Source organism: Canis aureus, chromosome 23, assembly GCF_053574225.1.
Source record: "Canis aureus isolate CA01 chromosome 23, VMU_Caureus_v.1.0, whole genome shotgun sequence".
In the NCBI taxonomy this organism is placed as follows: domain Eukaryota; kingdom Metazoa; phylum Chordata; class Mammalia; order Carnivora; family Canidae; genus Canis; species Canis aureus.
Genome location: NC_135633.1, coordinates 42,270,653 through 42,293,750, shown reverse-complemented (window position 1 = coordinate 42,293,750; position 23,098 = coordinate 42,270,653). Strand labels below are relative to the sequence as shown.

The window sequence follows — 23,098 nt, the reverse complement described above, 5'->3', positions numbered from 1 at the left end:
CTCAGTGGTCTTTTTGGGACTCTCAGTAACATTAACTGCTTATTTATTTTTCATAGATATTTACTATATTTGTTATTTTCCTAGATTTTTAATTTTATTTTGTTGTATTTAATTCTAGGGACTATTATATATGGACTTTTTTATTGGTTTATAAATTCTAACTAGTTCTGGTTTGTATTATAAAGTTGATTAATTTCTGTATTTTAGAAGATCCTCCTAGTTGATGTATAAAATAACATAATCCTATGCATTCAATCATATACTTTGCCAAAGAAAAAAATGTATTTCCTTTGTTCATATTTATATTCACCTTATTTTTTCTTATTAATTACATTGACTAGTACAGTGATTTCCAGATATCATGAAAAAATATTCTTTAATGGGTATTTTTTCTTTCATTTTTTAAAAACACAATAATATAAATATTTCTTGTGGATATCCTTTTGCTTTTTTTAACTTTGGGTTAATGTCTGCATTTTAATGGAAGGAAATACCCATCTGTTTCTTCTTTGCCCTCCCCAGGCATAGCTGTTTTATTTTATCAAGTGCATTTGATAGTTACTTACATAGCTGATCATCTTAATTTCTCCTCTGATTTACTGATATTGCGAATAATACCAACAGGTTTTCTAAGATGAAAAAGTTCCACCATTCTAATCTGGGCCTGGTGTTTTCTTTGAAGAAATTAAGTTTCTTTAATTATTCTAAGCAATTTGCACAGAATTTCAGCTTTTCTGGAGGCAGTTGAGGTAATTTCAAGTAAATTATTCTTTTTAATCCAGATTTTCAAATTTATTTGCATGGAGTTTAGCAGTGAAATGTATTTTTATATTACAAATTTTATTAAGTCAGAATCTATCATTTCCCCTAATATTGTTAAATAACAAAAATTTATATAACATGATATCATACATTTTAAAAAATATAAATACATATAATATATAACACATTTAAAATAGTTAAATAAAATAATTTTAAATAAATCTCATGGTAAGCCAGGCTAAGATTAAAATATTGGAGATCTATGCAAGAGTTTGTATGTATGAGTTTCTTGGGGATATATTATTGTTAATTGAAATGCTGTATAAAAAGTGTGTATATGTTAAGTAATGAAAATCTATACATAAAAGTGATTATAGTAACTTAATTTCTAACTAGCAATGCAGGAGGGTTCCATTACTTAAAATCCTCACGAATAATTGGAACCAATCAGATGCTTAAGTTTTCCAAAATGTTAGTTGTGGAATGATATCTCATTGTTACTATTGGTATTTCCTTTATTACTAAAAGAACTTGAGATCCCATTAGTAGTCTTTGGTTATATAGATATTACTTTTGGTGAAATATCTGCTTAAAGACTTCTAATATTTTTCTAATGAGTTGTCTCTATGATACTGATATATAGAAGTTTTTCATTTATGCTGGAGACTAGAGTTACTCTTTTAAAAATCACTTACATGCATTCCAAATCTTAATTCTTAGTATATGCCATTTCTTTTACTTTCTTTATAGTGTGATTTTGATGAGCAAAAGTTCTTAAGTGTACTTAAATGTATTGTCTAGAATATGGTTAGTATTTCCAATATTTTATATCTGAGAATATAAAAATATTTTACTAAATTGTCCTTAAAAATTTCAAAAACTTGCCTCCAACATTTCAAACTTTAATCATCAAGCAATTAAATTTGTATATAGTCTGAGGTAGTGGTTTAATTTCATTGTTATCCCAAATGGATACTTAATTTCCTAGTATCATTTATTGAAAATCTGTTCTTTCTCATTAATCTAAAAAAGCACGTTTTTCATGTGTCAAATATCCATATATATGTGCATTAATTTCTCAGTCCTATATTCTGATATATTGGCCCTTTTGTCTATCTCTGAAAAATAATTTCTTTTTTAAAAATCACTGTAGATTCATAATAACTGTTGATATTAGATAGAGTGGGCTTTTTACTTGTTTATTTGACTCTTTACATTTCCTTCTAAATCTGTAATAGCTTGTTAATTTACACATGCACACCATGCTTACCTGTAAGCACAAACCCTGTTCCTATTTTAATTAGAATTGCATCAAATATACAGAAAAATTCAATGAGAATTGAAGTATTTACTATACAGTTATCTAAGCTATAAAGCAACATATTTATTTATTACAAATTTGTCTTCTGTGAAAAATTGCCCAATAAAACTGAAAGGATTCTGAGAAAAATGGGACTAGGGAAAAAACTCAAAAATATCAATGACACATAAAAAATGTAGGGGAAAAAAAACAGTAGCATAATTTTGCATATATTAGGTGGTAAAAAATATGTATACTACAATAAATATGGCACTTTAACCTGAAAAGTCCTTGAAATTTATTTGTGGAAGTGGGCATCAGAGCTACCACAGATTAGGAGTAATTGTGAAGTGGTAGAAGGAAGATTATCTGAAATCAGGGGTAAAGTTTTAACACTAGATGTAGATGGGTGTGGTTAATAGCCTACTTTTCTTTAAATAAAGCTTGTTTATTTATTTTGTGTCTTTTTTTTTCCATTAAGAGACATTTTGCGTAACAATTGCTAGATTCCTGTATATTTGATATATTATGCTTTTGTAAAATATGTAAATCATTTGTATGTGTTTTTTTTAATCGGTTGTCTGTAGAGATACAATTAGTATATGAATTTTGGTTTTCTAAATCTAGTACCTTACTATTAACTTTCTCTTAATTCTAACAATTTCATGCTGAGTCTTTTGTATTACCTCTACAAAATCATGTCACTTTTAGATAATTATAGTTCTTCATTTCTGATTCCTATAATCTTTTTAGTTCTTTTAACATACAAATTAGGTATTTTGGAACAGTATAGAAAAATATTGATAGTCAACTTTCTTGTGTTTTTCCGGATCAAAAATGAAAAGTTTTTAATATTTGTTCAATAAATGTTACATTTTAAGTAGGTTTGTGATAGATATTCTTGATTAGGTTAAATATATTTCCTTCTTTTCATACCTCATTAAGAATTTTTATATAAATTCTCTTATAAAAGAGTTTTATACTTTTTGCTTATATATTAAAATAAGCAAATATTCCATCCCTAATAAATTGTGACTGCCAGCCAAGCCTTGCAATATTTAAAGAGATATAGCTGAGAATTTTCAAGTGATGAAAGACTCAATATACAGGTTGAAGAATCAGAAACATGTGAAATAAAAGTAATAACAAACAAAACAAATCTGTGATAACACAAGACCAAAACCAAATAAGTATTTTAACACGGATCCTTTCAACACTCCACGCTAAGACAAAATTCCTTGCTGTCTCTGTTTCAGCTGTCTCTGTGGATGTTCAGCCTTTCATTGCCCTAGTTTATAGGGAGAGGGTTTCTTACTTGATTTTTCATTTTGAGCAGACTCAGACTTTTATCTTACTGATATATATCTCCCAAGGCTGTTAAATTCAAAGTTTATCAGGTTTGACAATTACTTGCAGGAAAAAAAAAAAAAAAAAAGTAGTTTCGGTGCTTTGTTAAGTGCTTTGAATTAGTGATTTTAATTGTAGTTTGCCTGCATGCTATACCCTATAGTAATTAAAAACAAAATTTTAAATTTTATTTTATTTTTAAAGATTTTATTTATTTATTCATGAGACAGAGAGAGAGAGAGAGAGAGAGGCAGAGACACAGGCAGAGGGAGAAGCAGGCTCCACACAGGGAGCCCGATGTGGGACTCAATCCCGGAACTCGATCCTGGGACTCGATCCCGGGGCTCGATCCAGGGCTCCAGGATCATACCCTGGGCCAAAGGCAGGCGCTGAAACTCTGATCCACCCAGGGATCCCCCAAATTTTAAATTTTAAATAGACTGTTACTTCATGAGGGTACAGTTCTTTATACTTACACTTCTCCAGTTATTTCACCTTATTCGTTTCTATTTTGAGTATTTGTAATTTCATCATTTTGCTTTTTAATGCTAATGGTTTATTTATTTATTCTTTCCTTTAAACACTTAGACATCTTAATGTGATTTTTTTTTTTTTTTTTTTGCTTTTAAAAAGTATTGAGAATACGTGGATGGAACCAGAGGGTGTTATGCTGAAGGAAACAAAAATATTGATTACTACTTTTGCATTCACTTCTTTTTTTGTTGTTGTCTTTTTTCCAATTTAATGCATTGGAATAATTTATTTTGATTCTTTTCTGGCTCATTGTTGGCATTAGAGACAAAGAATTGTCCTTGTACTCTGCTATGCCCCTTTGTTGTTAATATGCAGTGATTTTATTATTATCATATTCTGTATAATCTGCAGAGTTTTTTCCTTGACCCTACTTGGTTTTAAAGACTTTGAAAAAATATTATGCTTTTAGATTTCTCATTTTTATTAGTTTTCAAAATGTATCTCAAATGCAGATAGAGTGTGAATATTTTTGGTTTTGGAATTTAATGATATATTTTGAATTCTGATATGTGGTCAGTTTTATAGTATAACATGGTTCTTTAAAAATAAGCTGGGAGCAGCCCGGGTGGCTCAGCACTTTAATGCTGCCTTCAGCCCAGGGCCTGATCCTGGAGACCCTGAATGGAGTCCCACGTCAGGCTCCCTGCATGAAGCCTGCTTCTCCCTCTGCCTGTCTCTCTCTCTCTTCCTCTCTCTCTCTCTCTCTCTTTCATGAATAAATAAATAAAATCTTTTAAAAAAATAAGCTGGTATGTTTGTGCTAAGGCTTTAGAGTGTGATACATGTTAATTAGATCTGCCTTTATCAATCATGTTAAGTTTTTTGAACAAAGAAAAGTGACTTAAAACATACTGGTAGAGTTCATTTGTTGTAGTTTATTTCTCCTGGACATATGTGGGTTTTACTTTATGCATATTGATGCTTTTATATTTACATGGTATATAACATAATACATGTTATATTATATTACATAGAACAGTAATATATATTTCTTTGGCCCTAATTCTTTCTTATTATTTTATGATATGCTTTTTCATTTGTACCATGTACTTTTAGCCTTTGCTGTTTGTGTATTTGGTATGCCAATATACAAGTCTTATATTTATCTTTAATTATGTAGATATGATTGTTCAAGAGAACTTTGCCAAGAAATGATGAAAACAAAGCATGAGTTAGCAAATATTGGAACACAAATGGAAAAAAAAAGATTCAGAGTTGAATTTACAAACAGAAGCAAAGGACTTCTAGTTTCCAGTCTAACATGTAAAAAGCTTAGAACTTGTCACTTCATCTTAACAATAAGTAAAAAGCTGAACAAACGGAAAAATCAACAACTCTTTTTAGGTCATAAAAGAAGTGAAGTCAGTGGGCAAACCACTGCCCCAATCCTTCCCTACAAATTGGAGAGATTGACAGGCAAATACAAAGAATCACAATTTACCAGAGCAGAACCAGTGCTGGGGTAGGGAAGTCTGAATTGTATTTGACAAATTGCTGGACATTTAGAGTAGATGATTCTAAGAGAGAAAACTTCAGGAGGACCCAGTCATCAGGTTGCCCCCACACTTTTGCGAGTTTTATTTCTTGGAGCTCTAGTCACAGGTTCTCACAGTGAATATCAAAAAGACACCCCCCTGCTTTCATTAGTGGGAGAGGTAAAGGAACCATTTTGAAATACACTAGAGCATTCTGTTCTTAACAAGATCTTGCCTCAGGGAAAACTTCTTTCTCAGAGCCTAATCTGTGGGGTTTTGTAAAAGCCAAATTGACCTGGAGGATGGGAAATACTTTACTCCAGTTGGCTCTATTCCTCCATATGAAAGAAGAGATATCCATCTCTAGAGCCATATAGCCTTTCATGTGGGAGAAGAGAAATGCCCAACTCCAATCCACTCCCACCATCCTGTGGGACTAGATGTGGGATAACAGAGAAGCACTGTTAAATTCACAGTTCAGAGGCTCTATATAAAGAAATATGAATAAATCTACAAAAATAAAGGTATTACAGAATGTATAAGTGATGGTAAAATTAAAATTTGTATTTTTCTTATTCATAATTGATCTAACAGAAGAGTTTCCTTAAAGTAATAATAGCAACAATATATACAAATATATATATGTATGGAGAGAGAGAGAATGTGTGAACATGTGTGCATGAGAAAGCACTCATGGAGAACTTAAAAAATATTTTAAACTAAGTGAAAATGAGAACACAATTTACCAAAATTTGTGAGATGCATGAAAGCAATGCTTATAGGGAAATATATAGAATTGAATGTACTAAGAAATAAAGACATCTAAAATCAATCATTCAAACTTCCACATAGGAAACCAGAAAAAGAAGAGCAAAATGAATCCAAATTAAGCAAATGAGAAAATTATAAAAATTAAAGCAGAAACCAATGAAATTGAAAACTAGAAATCAATGGATGAAATCACTAAAACAAAAACTTATTCTTTGAAAAAATTCATAAAATTCATAAGCTTCTTAGGCTATGTAAAAGATCAGAAGTTTTTCACCATTTTCCTCAGTAAGGCAAATAGAATTCCCTAATATAGTTTGGGGATTGAGAGAAGTTCAGGCTGAGGTGCAGTTTTGGTAATATTCTTGTACTTCCAGTTTACCCAGCTGTTTGGGAATAATGCTTCAGGTTAATCAAGAGCTTTGTGGTTCAGTGGGCTCCTCTCTGTCATGGGTACTAAATGTTAATGCTTTTCTCTTTAGCACAGTGGACTATCATTATTTACCTCCCTCTTCTTTTTTGAGCCTTTGTGTTTTCATTTGCAGTCCCCTTCTCTGTGGAGCATGAGTATTGGGTAACTGTCAAAAAAGGAGAACAAGAATTATGTCAGGGATAGTTCTTACCTTTATCTTTTCATTAACAGTTCTATCCTTTAAATTTCTAATTCTCTTTCTTTAGTTTTATTATTTCACCAAAATATCTTTTGACCTTAGTACCTACAGTGGTGGCACATATGTGTGTGTATTTAATATATAAATTTTATACAGTCATTACATATAAAATACATGTATATATAATACATATGTAAATAATCTGGATTTTCTAGTTTTTTCTCACAAAGACTAGGAATCTGCCATCTGCCAGAGGCAGATATATAACTTGAAAGCCAAATTCAGTAGTGTGTGTATGTGTGCATGTACAAATCTGTGTGTGTATGCATACAAACTTCAATACATATACGTCTTTTTATGTGATAAATTTTATAATCAGATACATTGCAAGCTTTTTGAAAAATATGAATTTCTACATTATAAATATATTGTACTTGTTTCCACAATTTTAATAATTTTGACTGATAAGCCAATCTTCCCCGTTTTCCAAGTTCTCGACATTAAAGATGTTTCTTTCCTCTGACTTTACCATCTCCACAGACATACAATCTGTTTCCAACTTCAGTCCATTTTATATCTATGTCTTGCTCATTTCACACTTACTGTTACTGCCATTTACCTAATTTACTCTTATTTCTTCTTATTGATTACTTTAGTTGCTTTGTAATTGATCACTTCTGAATAGTTTTTTTTCCTCTCTCTCTACTACAATCTACTGTATGCCTTACTGCTAGGAAAAACTTTCCGAGACACTACTAATATAATTTAATCCCCAAACTAAAATAAAAGGAAAAGTCTGAGTATTCCCATTTAAAAACTACAGCCAAAACAATATGTTTTAAAATCCTTAGCCTCACTGTCAAGGTTATAAATAACTGTAGCCCTATGTACCTTTGCAGATTTAATATTTACCACAAACATTTTATTAAAACTACAAATGCTCAGTTCTTTACCCTTTTTATAACTTTGACTTCCATTTCTTTTTTTTTTTAATTTTTATTTATTTATGATAGTCACACAGAGAGAGAGAGAGAGAGAGGCAGAGACACAGGCAGAGGGAGACGCAGGCTCCATGCACCGGGAGCCCGACGTGGGATTCGATCCCGGGTCTCCGGGATCGCGACCTGGGCCAAAGGCAGGCACCAAACCGCTGCACCACCCAGGGATCCCTTGACTTCCATTTCTGTTGGCTTGTGGTACCTTTCACTATTTTTATGTGTATAAATCCTATTCAGCATACAAAGTTTAGTTCATATGCTATCTTCCTCATACAGTTTTCTCAAACTACATGTAGTGAGTAGGGAATCTAACAAATATTGTTTAATCTCTATTGCCAGATATTGTGCTATGCCCCTTCATGTAAGTGATGACATTTCAAAACAACAGTTCAAGTTAAATATTGTTATCTTGTGCAATTTTTTTTTAGAGTCATATGACCCTAAAAGAAACACAACTTCTTATTCAAGGGTGCAAAAAGCAATCTATGGCTAGGATTCCCTTCGAACACAAAGTTATCTAATTACACAGCCCTACTTTCTTCATTTCTTTGCATGCTCTCTACCTCATGAAATTATTCCACCTTTAGTCTTTGTATGTATTATTTAAGTATATTATCTTAATTACATACTGCATAACCATCTGTATGTATATCTGAAATTTGGTCCTTTGGGAAAATCTGATTTTGTTTTCCTTTCTCTATGCTCTCAGCAGGTATTATAAAAGTTATCCTGCATTATCTCCACCAGGTATTAGAAAAGTTATCCTGCATTATCTCCACCAATATCATCACCACTACCATCATCACTCAGCTTGATTGATCTTATATCTGGCATATTCAAAGTCATGCTAAAAGTGCTTAAAAGTGGCCCAGCTATGTCTGGGGATAAAATGTTTTTATGTTGGAAATTTAAATTCAATAAAATAGAAAAAACTATTTTAAATTGATATTTTAAGTGTGAATTTTTTTTTTTTTTTTTTTTTTTGCTTGTGGAAGAGTGTTATCATCTACAATTGAGATTTCTTTTTCTTTTAAAACAAGGGAAATAAATATAAAGTCTTTGTATTTTTTTTTCTTAAGGGCATCCTCAGATGAAAAAGCAGTAAGTTATACCTGAGGCTCCAACTCTAGCACTTAGAGTTTAAATCAGAGAGGCAGCCTGAAATGAAAATCCCAGGCAGTGCTGTGACTTGTCTTGCAGCATCAGCCTGACCTCAATGTAAATTGGTTTTTAGATGGTGGGGACAAATGAGAAAACTTGTGAAGAAGTTAAGAAAACACAACTTTTACCTAGAAGAAGATTCCCCGTGGGAATACATTTAAATCTTTTGAAAACTATACCTGTCTACTGTTTATGAAACACAAAAAGTGGTCTGCCTCAGCCATTATTGTCTCTGCTTTTAATAGATGTCACTCTGCCAGGAGTAGGACATATTTGTATATGCTGGTTTTAAGCAGGGTTAGGGGGTAAAATTTGAGTTCATCATAATAACACTGTTCCATGCATTATGTGGCAGAAAGAGAATAGAAAGTCTGTTTGAGAAAAAATCCTGGGGTGTTCCTCATCTGTTTGCTGCAGAAGCCTGTCATTCATAGAAGTGGAAAATATTGGTATTAATGACAAATAGAATATGGCACAGAATATAACCTTGATTAGAGAATCACCTGATAAGAATTACAACACAACTAATGTAAGTATTTCGTTAGGGATCGGGCAATGAAAAATACTTTGCAAATATTTATAAAGACTTATGCAAAAATTAAAGAAGGTGAACTAACATTATTATGCACCACTAATTTTCCAGATACTTTATATGAATTTTTACTTCGTTTTCCTACAACAGTGAGGCATGATTTGACTTGACTTTACTAATAATGTCATTGAGAGTCACAGAAGTTTTTAAGTTTACAAATAATAATAGTATGTAAAATACTTAAAATTCAGTGTTGGCTCTTTCCAGAATTCAATAACTATCTAATAATCTAAAAGAGAACACGAAACTCTTAAAAACATCACAAATGGGATTAGGAGAGTAGGATCCAAAGCCTGGTTTTGACCTAACAGGTGATGTGTGCATTAACCTTATTTCACAGAAATTGTTTCATTATGTGTATAGTTAAGGAGAGGGTAGTCATATATTCAATACTGTTAAACATGCATTATATATTTTAATCACAAAAGTATGACTACTCTTCTTTTACAATTGTGAGAATTAAGATGTGGAAAGTTTGTATAACTGGGAAAGCATAGCCAGTGAACTCTAGAGTCAGATTTCCAGCCCAAGTATGTTAAAGAACAAAAGCCACATCATTTCTGTTATGTTTTTGTTACTTGCTGGAGGAATCGGGATAATTTCTGATTATTTATGCAATATAGGGAATATATAATGTCAGCACAGTTTTGGTAGCCAAGCAGCAAACATACAGATATGTTTAGCTGCAATCTAGCACTAGTGGTGGGAAAGCAAACCATTGTTGGAAAAGTTCTGGGAGCTCAAAATAATGGCAGTTACTTAAATCCTAATATGTCCACATATGTGCTAAAATCACTAGAGAGCAACAAGAGGAACAGATCAGATTGCAAAAATCCCCCACTTTTCCTGAAGAAAAAAAAGGAACAATATTTTCTGAGGGCATGCAGAGTGAATTCAAGCAGGCATATTCAAAGGGGAGGTGACTTAGAAGAGGAATAAGGCAAGAGATATTTCCTATTTTTCTGGCTCTTATTCTTAGGGCAAACCATAGTGAATTGCATAGGGTTCTAATTTCACAGTGGAAAAAACAGTCTTTTAGGAATGAAGAACAAAAAAACAAAAAAACAAAAAACAAAAAAAACAAAAAAAAAAAAAAGAAAAAGAAAAAGAAGAAGAACACGGACCATCCAGCATGGCTAGGAAGTGAGAGAGAAGTCCCAAAGGGAAGAGCCATTTTAACTCATACAAGATTTGGACAGATTTTAAAAATTTTAGGATTGCAAAAAATTACATATGCATGAGACAGAAAATTACAGTCCAGATAAGTATAAAAATAATGAATGAAGATTTGGGCAGATATCCAAGTGAGAGTTCATAATTTGAGTTTAAAAAATTTGATTGCCTGCCAAATAGCAAAAAACCAAACTGGTAGACTATAACTGAATCCAGAATTTCCACTGTGTAACTTTCACATTGTACAGGATATAATCCAAATTATTATACATTTGAAGAAGAAAGAAAATGTGACCTTGAGGTGACCTAGATGCTGGAATTAGCAGCAAGTATTTTAAAGCAGCTAAAATAACCATGCTCAATGCTGTAAAGGAAACTGTATTAAAAAAAATAGAAGATTATGGCAAATACAAAGAAATTATAAAAATAAATTAAAAATTCTACAAATGAAAAAGTATAGTATCTGTAATAAAATTTTAATGAGTGAGACTAATAAAATAATAAATATAACAAAGGAAAAAATCAGTGAGTTTGAAGACAGATAAATAGAAATTATTTAATTTGAGCAAGAAGCAGAGAGAATAGAGAAAAAAAAGTTTTAAAAAGAAATAAATTTAGACTCAGAACCTATTTGACAATATCTAATGGAAGGTTTAATATGTGTGTTATTGGCAGCCCAGAATAGGAGAAAAGACATAAAAAGGGTTTAAAAATAATAATTGAAAAAAAATGGTAGAGAATTTACGAAATTTTAGTGAAAGATTTAAAATTATTGATTCAAGAAGCTAAGCAAACTGAAGCCAGATGTATGTATGTATGTGTATGTATATATATACACATGTATATATGTATATATATATATATATGAAGATTTATTTATTTATTTATTTATTTATTTATTTATTTAAAATCTGGTTGAGTTCTTTGTCTTTATCATCAAAATCCTGATTTTCCAACCTCTTGCTCAGTTCTCATCTTGCTACAAGTTCCTTCTAATTATATTTCTAAATACAAGATATGACAGTGTAACCCCTTTTCTCAAGAAAGTTCCGTGTCTGTTGCCCATAGAATAAAATATTTAATGGCAAATAATTCCTTTCTTCTATCTGCTTCTATGGTATTTCATTTTCATCATTTTTGGGGCCAAATTTTTGTTTTTTGAACTTGTGTTCATGATAAACTATATTGATTAAAGCAACTGTGCTTTTTTATTGAACTATTTTTCTCTTGTTAAAGCCAGACATAATTCTCAAAACTTCAGTAGCTCTAAAGCATTCATATTTGTAGGGCAATTCAATACCTGTAGAAATGTAGTTTACATAATTCTTAAGACTCTTTTGTAGTCAGTGAATGTGAGAAAAAGGACAAACAGTAGCCAAAACGGTATATAAATCATCAGGTCTTGCCTACAAAAGAGAACACGCATAGTCCAGTCTTACCTCGTTGCTGTGTGAAAGCATAGGCTGTAAGATCCAAAGAAAGACTTGAATACTTGAAATATGAGACATTGAATGCTTCATTCTATTCATTTCCAAATACAATGCCCACATTCCTTTTAATTATTTTACATCAAGATGCAATAAGAAAGGCATAGTGTGAGCATGAGATTTTTAGTCTGGAAACATGGACACAAATCCATTGTATAGTAATATTGTGAATTTTGGCAAATTGTCTGACATTTCTAAGCTCCAGTTTCCTATCTAATCTATCAAATGAAGAAAATAGTAATTCCTTCCAATTTGTTAGGCTAAACTGTAATAATGTATATAAATTTGTTCACTGTGTGTTTGTGTGTGTGTGTTTTGTAAATTTAAGCCATGTATCACATCTACTCTCACTCCCCTTTTACCAGCTCCCGGATCCCTGCTTCCTACTAGACTTCTGGAATACTAAGAGACAAAAGATTTCCTTTCTATCATGAGATGTAAACATCTAAATATCAATAAATCACTTTGACCAAAAATACTGAAAAAAAGATTTGCTTTTTAATTTACTCTTGAGAAATTAAGTAATCTTTGTTATATGGACATGATTGAAATAACAAGCAGAAAAAATGTAGGAGGAATGTCTTAGGTGTGTCAAAAGTAGCTACTGAAAGTATCATATTACTGTTCTAAACTTTGTGACTATTGTGGTCTTTGCCAGTCTTTTAATTTTTAAAATCATTTTGTTTTTCTCATTGATAAAAATTCATATGTCATAGCCTAATATTTGTAGTTTGAGTTAGATTCAGGATACACAAAGTCTGCATCAGTCCCCTTTTGAGAGCAAAAGATTTTCCTTATGGGGGAGATAAAAAAAACTGTTTTTTGTCTTAGGAAAGTTTATTATCTTCTTTCATCTTTTGTGTTCTCATTGGTAAAATCACAAAATAGTCCCTTAGCACTTTACAGATTTGATATCCAAATATTTGAAAAAATAAAAGGCAATTTTAATCCTTGAGTACATGTTAATTATAACTTGAGGTGAGACTAGGCTCCGGTAATTATTTCAGACACTGACAGCATAGCATGGAGATAAGAGGATGCATCATCTCATGTTAAACAATAAAATGTTCTTTTATTTTAAGGTAGCTCTTATGGCTTGCTTGTTAGGAGACAAAAATTATGAACTGATTCTGTAGTACTGGGTTTCTGCTAATACTTCTATATCCTCTTATAATCATTGATATAAACTTGAGAGGCAGGGAGGGCAGAATTATGGAGTCAAGGTCATTCAGAGCGAAGTGTGTGGAAGGATATGGATTCAGTGTCTTCTAGATCACCGATCTTGACTATTGGCAAAGAGCGTTTGTATGTTCAGATGAGATGTATCATCAAAAGACAGTTACACGTGTACTTTCTATGTAGAATTTGTGGCAACAAGTTATTCAAGACTCAGTAGCAGAAATTTCACCAATAACAGATACATAGTAGACTTAACCGGAGAGAAGAAAAGTGGCAAATATACTCCATAAATCAGTATATCATTGACAAAGACTATACTGTTTGGTATGCAAAAAATATTTAGACAACTAGTTAAATGTTTCGACTCTCTTAACTTTTCAGCCTTTCAGATATGCAATGTGACTGCATTTGTGATGGAAAACTACTACATGTATCTTTATACTACTACATGTATCTTTTCTCAGATTTAGAAAAGAAAGTAAATCCATCTGTTTACTGTCCCTCAGAATTATAGTCTACTCTTTATAACTGTGCTCCATTGAACACTAGTACCTGATAAGATATTGATGGGTATTCCTACTTTGTATAGCAAGATACATATAATTGAATGATCAAAATTTCTCTGTACTAATATTGACACAAAATCCCTCTGTCTTCCAACTAAGGATCATTCTTTTGTCTTTTGGAATAATTTATGCTCCTTTCCTTTATCTGAAAATATTTTTATTTATGCCATAGTGGACATTTTTGTTGTTCCCTCAGCATATATTCATCACCATCTTGAGTAGCAACCATGGTCATTACATGAAGTTGACCATCAGTGAGTCCTTATATTCTAAGCCATCATGATTGCCTATCCTCCGTGTTTCATCTTAGTCCATGTCATTGTCATCTCATTTCTGGTCTCTGGTCTCTTGTCTCCTAGCTGTGTGTCCCACTTCTCTCTGTCCTTATTAGAATCCATTCTCCAACAGCCTTCCAAAATCACTAATCATATTATGTTACTTTTCTGTTTCAGTTGTGCACAAATGAAATTCTATAACTGTATTGCATTTCCCTGTGAATAGAATCTAGTATTTTTTCATGGTTTATAAAAACCCCATTGTAATCCAATTTTTCTTTATTTCTCTAGACTTTAATAACCCACATTTGGATCATTATTCTGTGGTCACCTCAGCTTCCTTTTCTTCTCCTAAACAACTAAATTTTTATCTACATCTAGGACTTTGCATTTTCCCTTTTACCTAAAAATCTCTTCCTGCAGCATTTCACCAGGCTAATCCAACCCCTTTCGGTACATCAACCAAATGTAATTGTTTTAAGAGTGCCATCACACACTAGTATCACTGAAGTACCCACTCCAAGGTACTCTATTCTTGTTGACCAGTTTATTTCCTTTATGTAACAAAGCAAATAATGATCTCATTTGTTTCTTTACTTTTTCTTTGTTAAATATCTCCCCCAATGGAATGTGAGCTGCATAAGTATAAAGGCTATTTCTATCTTCATTACTGCTTTAAAATATGTATTTGAACAGTGGCTGCCATGTTATAACTGCCCATCACATAATTATTAGATGGTGAATCAACGACTTGAACTTGCAAATAATATTTTATTATTATTTTCAGTCATCAGCATTAAATAACAAGTATCATTGCATATTGTATAGAGGACAATGGTAATAGTAGAGAGCGCTTTGAGTAACATGCCACAAAATATAAAAGAAACTGTTTTCAGTAACATCATCAGAGTAGCATTTAGTATGACATACTGAGATAATCACCTATTCCATTTGACTTTCCTGACTACTCTAGCCTATAATAATCCTTAGCAGTGAGCATTTAGTAGCCTTTATTGAGTATATAGCTCATTTGACATATCACAAATTGTTGTATGGAATCAAACACAGTAACTTAAATTGCGGTCTCATTTATACTTTTTTCACGTTAATAAGAAAATGTGATATGTGAATATCTTGCTTCTTATGAGCTATTATAACTTTCCAGAGGGTGATGAGGCATAGACAGTGCTAATTGCTGTTTAGTAAACAGTAATTAACCAGTGCACATTTAGGTACTTCTTTGGTAGAGTAAGTGCTTATAGTTTTCTGGGGGACCTGTCTTCACTTCTTTTGGCTATAAGATCCCTTCAAGGAAAAAATATTTTCATATCTAGCTGTGTCCCAGAATCATCATTTCCTTCTTTTCTGGTTCAGAAAAAAAAAAAAAAAGAACAGAGGATAACTTAAAGTTCTACACTTGGCAAATATCTCTTGACTCACACTAGACATTGTGGTAGACTTTGAAGATACAGCAGGGAACAAACAGATGAGCTCCCTATTGGAATATCCGTCATATCCAGTAGATACAAAAGAAACAACTGAACACATAAATGAGATAAACAGAGTTCTTCATATATTTTGAAGGTAAATCTGAAATGGTCTCTGTTGTTGAGCTGACAGATGGGGAGGCGGTGGATGGGGAATCCAGGCTTTAATAAACTCATCTTATAAGGAAGCCAAGTTGGCTTGTATAATAAAGATTGACCTAGAAGAAAAAATAAAAATCTATGTGGACTGAGTTTGTGAGCAAGTTTAAGGTGATCTGGGATTTAGGATGAGAGGTTTCGATTAGCTGCTATGAGAACAAGAGGGAGATCATGTACTTCTGAGTTGTGCAGTGTAATAAAAAATACTATTTTCTTCTTTTTTCAGCAGAAACTGCCATAAAGATATAAATTTCTTCTCAAATGTCTTTGGTTACAGTAGCAATGTTCTATTGAGTATGGCACAAAGCCTAAACATTGAGTTAGTTCATTCTTGGCATAGTGGCTGACAGGAAATACTCAATAAGTTGCTCCTTATTCTCTTGTTTCATTTCTCTGGCTTTGACTATGACTTAAATAACCATTGTTACGTATAGTTAAAAGCTTGCAAAGCCATGTCATTGAATATTCCTTCATTCCTCCCCCTGCCTTCTAGCTTTCTCTCTCTCCCTATTGACATCCACCCACAAACTATTCTTATTTCCTCCCTCCTTTCTTAGAAATGTATATGTATCAAGCTCTTACAATGGATTAAGTAAGATAAATTCCCAGGGACATTAAAATAATAACTGGAATTCCTTCATAGATCTTACTTTTGAACCTTCCAAGGTCTTCACTATTTCTTTTAAACCAACAATATCCCGGCATTGTCTCAAAGGTCCTGTTACATTTTCTATATATAGTTTGCTATAGTTTCTCATAGCAAAGCTAAATTGATAAGTCTAATTTCTAAAGTCATCATTTTCTCCTTCTTTAAAGGATGAATGTATTATTGACCTTGTTTTCTCCTTGGTTTTGATATTTTATGGATGTGTCAATACATCCTGTCTAGAACATCTCAGGAGCCCTTCCCTCCTCAAAACTGAACATTACAATGCTGTGGTCTCTCTATATATGTTTATGGGTGGGATGTGGGAATAAAACAGAGACCCAGTTTAATAAGCTGTGGCAATAGAGTAGGCAAGAGACTGAAAACATTGTCTATGTATTTTAAGATTTTTCTTTATAGAAACTTTATCTTATAGATGATGAAATGAAAGCATGGGAAGATTAGGCAATATTGAATTATCAGGTTAGGATCAAGTTAGTTTTTAAGAAGAAAGTTAATTTTTCCTCCAGTCTCTGCTCCCATTTTGTGGAAATAAGAGTTGCTCCACTAATTATATTTAAATCAATATAATTATTTATTTAATAGCTTCTGGTAGTCATCCCTCATAACTAGGCATGAAAAGCTTAGTTTATACCTTGAATTGTGTTCAGTTCTAAGGGGAAATAAAAAGATAATATGATATATATCTTTGCCTTCTTGAGGTATCCTGATTCATTCTTCTGCCTTTAAAGTAGATCCTGTTAAAATATTTCAATGTGTCTGTCCGTGTGTGTATTTCATTGTGGTGACATCAAGAAGTGTGGATTCCATAAACTCTTCCAGTGCTTCCTCTAAATGTTTAAAAATATTCAATAAATGCACAAAACACTATAGAAGGAGCTGTTATAATGGTGTTTCCGGAATAGCTTTATCCCTATGTGGGTGGTATTTAGTATGGCATCTGAACTCCCCAAGCCTTGTTTTCCTTATCTCTAGAATGGAAATATTTTGACTGGACGATATTGAAGGTTTCTGTAAGATTGTATTAGAGTGTCTGCTCTATCTATCTTCAATCCTACAAGCATCGATTTAGGTGAAGGCTATGAGTTCATACTAGGTTTTCAGTGGAAAGATAGAGCAGATTATTTTCTTTCAAAATTACAGCCTTGGGGGGGGGGAATAATGCATGCAATTTTGAGACCAAGATTCTGGATTTGTGAAGGAAATATATTAATAAACACAAGCTTTAATCAGTTTGGTCAATAAAATACTCCTTTACTTAAGTGGAAGACAGTTTTGTGAGTAGTAAGCAATGATTTAAAGTTTTTGAGATGGCAATAGTGATTTTTTTTTTCACCTGAACCTCTACAAAATCTTCCCTCTGAGACTTTAAATTATAGCAAAGCAATACACTACTCTGCATTTTCTAGATATAAAATTAGCCTTGTATCTCTGATGATTTTTAAAAGTATGTAACAGAGGAAATCTAAATGAAGAGTTGATATTCCTTGTATAAGCATTTCTCTTTGATATGAGAAAAACCTTAGTCATTGTATCGACTAAACATGTAGGACATATCTCAATCTCATTTCAGCTTGAACTTGGTGTTAAGGTGTTTGCTACAACTATTACCTTATTTTTTCCCTTTTTTTTCTGAAATTTGGCACCATTAGCTAATTGTAATTAACTTTAAAGTCCTTAACTCTTTAGGATAGCAATTTAAAAGCTAGATCAAAATACATTTGAAACTAAAATTGCTTGGTAAATATAAGCATCACTTTAAAAGGAATCTGTGCACAAAATAAATGTTAAAAACAAAAGGAAAAGGAAGAAAAACTTGGAATATAAACAGAAACAAACAAACAAAAAAAAACAGAAACAAGTGAACCTAACTGCATTTAATATGAATAACCCAGCTACACTGAAAGAAAGGGAAAAAAAAAAGATCTATATAGCATCTGAATACAGTATTTTAGCTACAAAACTATCTATATACAATAATTGTAGAGAACTTTGTTAGCAGAGTTGTTTTTCTCAATGTTATGGGTTAAAATTTCTGAAACACTCTCTGTATATTCTAGGACTGGGTATGTAAGTAAGTAAATAAATAAATAAATAAATATACTGTGGATAAAGGAATTTGTGGTTTCTCACTTTGGAGAAAGAAGTGACAAATAAAGAGAGGAAAGCCAGAATAAATCCTTTGATGCTGAAATGAAGTTAGCAATTACTATGACTTCACACACACACATATATATACATATATATATACATATATATACATACACACATATATATGTAGATATTTAAAATATAAATATACATATACATAGGATATAGTATATTTTATAGGACATATGTGAATAGATATGCATATATATTTGTATATGTGTGTATATATATATATATATATATATGACATAGCGTGTGTGTGTGTGTATACTTTCTGTCACCAAAATGTTGTCCCCTATTAGCTTCCACTGATATTCCTTGCTTGTTTAATGATTACTATGGAGGTTCAAAAAATGGTGATTTTCTAATTCTATCATTTATTCCACAGTTACTATTTACTAATTGGTTGTTTACTATAAAAAGAGGAGATTTGGGACACGTGGTGGCTCAGTCAGCTAAGTGTCTGACTCTTGATTTTGGCTCAGGTCATGATGTTGTGGTTGTGGAATCAAGCCCCTGCATCTGGTCCAGGCTCAGTGTAAAGTCTCCTGGTCGCTGTTCTTCCCCCTCTGCCCCTTCCTCTGCTTGCACAAGCATCCGTGTGTGCACATAAACTCTTTCTCAAATAAATAAAATCTTAAAAAGGGAAAAGGTAAAGATATTCTATGTAGATTCATATTCTACTTCTGTCTCCTAAAAGAGCCCATAAATCGTCAAATCCTAGTAGCAATGAACACACCTGATGCCTTTATCTTTTTTCTGTGTACCATTCTCTACTAACTATAAGCAGAGGTTCTTGAGAAATGGACTGGCAAGTTTACATTGTATTAATATATTCAGGAAAGTATCAATATATATTAAAACCAAGATATAAAAGTTTGAAGAGAAAATAGGATCTTTACATGATCTTAAAGTGTTTCCCCTAATAATGACTTTTAATGGAGATATCTGGCACAAACTAACTTAACTCAGTAATCAGAGTTAACATGACCAATAATGGAACAAAGCACATCATGTACCTTCCAAATATGATAGATTGAGAAGAACACAATAGCATTTCTGTGGTTGGTACTCCAGCTGAAAATGCATAATCTAAATATAATCATGAGGAAGTACCAGACAAGTCCAAATCAAAGGCCACTCTACAAAGCAAAGCCTATACTCCTCAAAAGTGTCAAGCTTTACCACTCTTCAGTTAAACAAAACAAAACAAGGCTCCTCAGAGAAATAGTTGATTCAAGTGCTGGGCCAGGGAATATTAAGATAAGCCTGGAAATTCTTTTACTGCCAGAAACAAACAGTGAATAAAACGCAGTGATAGAGGTATATCAAAGGGATACAAGAGGCAATCAGAAGAGCTTCCAATAGCCAAAGGCAAAAATTTCTGAGCATCTAAATAAATAATGTGGCATTGGATAATAACCTAAAATAAAATAAATATTCATGAGTTAATACTAATATACATAAATGGTTAAATAAATAAATACATGTGGAGAATAGACCAATCTCTGTATTGGAGTACTATATATGTATGTAAATACTTTGCCCTCCAGGAGGTAGAATACAGATCTTTCTGAATTTACAATGGGGTTATGCCCCAATAAACCCTTTGTAAATTGAAAATATCCTAAGATGAAAATACATTTAATACACTTAACCTACCAAACATGATAGGTTAGCCTAGCTTACCTTAAATAGGCTCTGAACCACTTATATTAACCTACAGTTGGGCAAAATCATCTAATACAAAACCTATTATAATAAAGTGTTGAATATCTTCTGTACTTTATTGAATACTGCACTGAAAGTGAAAAACAGAATAATTGTATAGGTACAGAATGGTTGTACGTATATGGGTTGTTTTACCCTTGTGGTCATGTGGCTGACTGGGAGCTGTGTCTTACTGTCACCACTGAGGGTGATGAGAAAGTATTACATTGCATTCCACTAGCCCAAAATTCAAAATTCAAAGTACTGAATGGAGACACATTAGCATGTTGCTCTGTGCTACTAAATGTGTATCTCTTTAGCACCATTGTATGTTGAACCATTGTTAAGTCATAAGTCAGGGACCATCTGTACAATTTTCTACTTCTTAAGTATGGGTTATACACAGAAATTGTTTCCAGAGAGTACCATATAGAAATTATGTGTATGTGTGTCCATGTACATGGGAGTACACTTTTATACTCTTTACAGTTTTACACTCTTATAGTGGAGAGATCTTGCAAACGCTATCATAGCCAATGATCAAGGTTAACATTAACAGCAATAATTCATCTTGTTACCTTAAGTGTACTCTCAATATTATGTAGGGCAACTTTACTTCCATTCCTCCTATAAAAATTGCACATTAGATAAACCCAAATTGAAGGACTTTACAAAATATATGACCATTATCTTCAAAATTATCAGGATCATTAAATATACAGTAAATCTGAGGAACTGTCATAATTTGAGAAGTCTGAGACATGATAACTAACTATAATGTCTTATCATGGAGGGTATCCTGGGATAGAAAAGGGACATTAGGTAAAACCTAATGAAATCTTAAAATTTATTATCTAGTTAATAATAATGCATCAATATTGGTTCACTGGCTATACCAACTTTATCATACTTCCGTAAGATCTTAACAAAGAAAACTGGGTATGGGGCAGCCCCAGTGGCGCAGCGGTTTAGCGCCGCCTGCAGCCCAGGGTGTGATCCTGGAGACCCCGGGATCGAGACCCACATCGGGCTCCCTTCATGGAGCCTGCTTCTCCCTCTGCCTGTGTCTCTGTCTCTCTCTCTAGCTGTGTCTCTATGAATAAATAAATAAAATCTTTAAAAAAAAAAAAAAAAGAAAAAGAAAACTGGGTATGGGACATATAAGAACTCTCAATCCTATCCTTGTGACTTCTGTAAATCTATAGTTATACTAAAATGACATTTGTTTTTCAAAAATATATGTCAAAGTCATGAAAGACAAGGGAAGGCTAAAGAACATTTTACATTATAAGAATAAAGAGACATGCAATGCACGATTCTGGATCCAACTCTCTAGCAGATTTTTTTTTTCCTTTCCCAATAAATGGCATTTTAAGGAATAATTGGAAATTGGAATAGTTTACATAAAAACAAGTGATTTCCCTGTGATTACCTTAGGATTTGAGGTTCAGAACATTCAAGGCTAATCCAAGATCAGGTTCCTTGTGTCAATCTACACTCCCATTGCAATCAATGAAACAAAACACAAGTAGCCCTAATTTGGCTTGTAAATCACTATTTGTAAATAAAATCTTGATCATTTTTGCCAGTTCATCAATGTAGCTCAGATCCCAGAGAACACTTTTTAATTTCATTGAATTGCTGGACAATTTCCCATACTGGAGAGTACACTTCTCTTTATGAAGCTGTCTTGTGTCCACAGGATTCTTCTGAGAGCCAGTGGTAGTGAGAGGAGCCTCTGTCATAATGCAGCAGATCTCTTCCCACCTGATTCAGCACTGGAGATCTGGAAATGGCTAACACATTGGCTAACTAACTCAAAATTGGCCCACTTTAAAAATGTATTCAGAAAACCAGGCTGTATTTGAAATCAGTTCCCTGAATATAATTCCTGTCTCTGTATTGTTCTCCTATCAGTACAATTCTTAGAACTAAATATGAAAGGGCAATCATCCTATAGCAAACTAAGGTGTAAAGAATAGATTTTCTAAGGACAAGTAGATTAAACATGTTAGTTTCTTCCATCGTGGGTATTCAGAAACATTTGAAATGTTGGGCAATACTACCCACCAAATATGTTAGTTCTTTTATTCCATTTTTAATCTTCATAATTGCTACTTGAAGTGTTGCCCTAAGCAAAGCTGGAGTATTGCTCTGATGGAATAAATGTATATAATTATTCCAGAGCCTCACCCAGAGAGATGGATAATTAGTTGCCTGAAAAAAGAACCCATGAAGTTATCAATCGCTGATGAGAACAAACAGGAGAGCCATCCTTCAGGTAAGCCCTAGACTGGACTCATGTCTGAATCCAGTTCTTTTCATTCTTCCATTGAACAATAATATACTTCTCACGGGTTCTCTCAGCATTCCTGTCACTTAGGATATTTGATCTTTCTAATCTTCTAATGTCCTGGTTGTTAGAATACTCCATTCTCAAAGGACTGACTGAGGGAATATGGGTGTTTACACAAGAAAAAAATATTTTTTAAAAACTGTATGTGTTTGTATTTATAGGAGATTAAAACTGATAAGTGAAATGTATGATAAGTTAGATCAAAATTAAATAAGGTAAATTTACACTCTGGGTGACATTGGAGAGGTTTTGGAGGCAAACCTTTCTAGAAGGTCTGTTCTTGGTTTCCCCCACCCCCAGTCACCAAAAATAGAGCATTTAATCTTACAGTAGCAGCTAG

At 32.6% G+C, this 23,098-nt stretch overlaps 1 long non-coding RNA gene across 1 annotated transcript in view; it reads left to right on the top strand.

The window, feature by feature from the left end:
• LOC144295501 (uncharacterized) overlaps nucleotides 1–22,683 on the top strand; it is a 33,971-nt gene extending 11,288 nt beyond the window's left edge. The window contains exon 3 of the long non-coding RNA XR_013362633.1: nucleotides 22,588–22,683. This is a non-coding gene — a long non-coding RNA (uncharacterized LOC144295501). The remainder of the gene's footprint in view (nucleotides 1–22,587) is intronic.
• The last annotated feature ends 415 nt before the right edge of the window (nucleotides 22,684–23,098 follow it).